Source organism: Octodon degus, unplaced genomic scaffold (assembly GCF_000260255.1).
Source record: "Octodon degus isolate 3935 unplaced genomic scaffold, OctDeg1.0 scaffold00143, whole genome shotgun sequence".
In the NCBI taxonomy this organism is placed as follows: Eukaryota; Metazoa; Chordata; class Mammalia; order Rodentia; family Octodontidae; genus Octodon; species Octodon degus.
Window position 1 is genome coordinate 6,941,396 of NW_004524719.1, and position 1,734 is coordinate 6,943,129.

Below are 1,734 nucleotides of genomic sequence, written 5' to 3' on the forward strand. Positions count from 1 at the left end.
TTCAAAGAATTTTGGCATTGGACAGGACATCCAGCCCACGAGAGACCTCACCTGCTTTGTCAAATGGCCCCACTATATCCGGCTGCAGCTACAGAGGGCCATACAAACGGCTGACGGTGCCCCCTGCTAATAACCAGTTCACCCAGACCTTGGACCACCAAACAGCTACCCAGCTGCTTAAGCTCACCCACAAGTACAGACCAGACCAATCAAGAGAAGAAGCAGAGGCTGTTGGCCTGGGCAGAGAAGAAAGCTGTTGGCAAAAGGAATGTATCCTCTAAGAGGCCACCGGTCCTCAGAGCAGATGTCAACACTGTCACCACTCTAGTAGAGAACAAGAAGGCTCAGCTCGTGGTAATTGCACATCATGTGAACACCATCGAGCTGGCTGTGTTCCTGCCTGCCCTGTATTGCAAGATGGGGGTCTCTTACTGCATCATCCAGGGGAAGGCCAGGCTGGGGCGTCTGGTCCACAGGAAGACCTGCACCACTGTCACCTTCATGTAAGTCAACTTGGAAGACAACGGCATGCTGGCTAGGCTGGTGAAGACCATCAGGACCAACTACAATGATAGATACGATGAGATCCTCCGTCACTGGGGAGGCGATATTCTGGGTCCAAAATCTGGGGCTCATATTGCCAAGCTGGAGAAAGCAAAGGCTAAAGAGCTTGCCACTAAACTGGGCTAAGCACACTCTTGAGTTTTCTGTACATAAAAACAATAAATTGTCCTTAAACCAGTCAAAAAAAACCTTTGAAATAGATTATAGCTCTAATAATGTAAAATCTAAACTTCTAGAAAATACCAGAGGAATGTTTGTGTTTTTTTTTTTTTTCTTTTGTTTCGGAACCAGGGATTGAACTCAGGCCCTTGCACTTGCCACGCAAGTGTTTATTGTACTGATCTATATCCCCAGCCCAAAAATGTTTGTGTTTTAATTGGTAAGTTTCTTAGAAAGGAATTGTTATCAAGCATGGTGTATATGTCCTTACAAATCATAAACTATGAAGGAAAAGATAAACTAATAAATTTAACTTCATCAAATTTAATAGCAAAATGTCTTCAGAGGAGATTAATAAAATAAAAAGAAAACTTACGAATTTGGATTAAAACATGCCTCATAAAAAATTTATCCATGCAATATAAACATTTTATAAAGCTCAAGAATTAAAAATAAACAGTGTAACTCAAACTGTGGAAAAACTTGAACAAGCACTTGAACAAATGTCAAATAAGCAAACTGAAGCATGACCACAACCATCCAATATTGCAGAATAAGAATTTGAAAGTTAAAACCACAATGAATATAACTACAATAAATTGAGATAGCTAAAAAGGCATTATTGGGGCTGGGGAGATGGCTCAGTAGGCTAAGCGCTTGACTGGCAAACACAGGGATCTGAGTTCAATCCCTGGTTCCGCAAAAAAATAAATAAATAAAATAAAAAAATAAAAAAAATTAAAAGGCATTATGTAATATTTGGAAGAAATCAGAGCAGTTACAATTACTCTTGCTTGTTGCTGAGACTGGAAAGTACTATACTGAGCTTAGAAAACAAATTTTGTTTATCATAAAAATTACATATGCACTAATCATATGGAAAAACATTCTCATCCTAAGTATTCATTTAGACAAAAAAAGATTCAAATTAAGCTTCATGCAAATGAAATCTAATTCATAATTTAGACACATATTCAAAAACTGGAATAATCAAAATGTTTAAAACTGGAC

The 1,734-nt window shown here is 38.6% G+C and overlaps 1 pseudogene; it reads left to right on the forward strand.

Annotated features, from left to right (window-relative positions):
• The window catches only part of LOC101569935, a 5,348-nt pseudogene extending 4,658 nt beyond the window's left edge, over window positions 1-690 (forward strand).
• The last annotated feature ends 1,044 nt before the right edge of the window (window positions 691-1,734 follow it).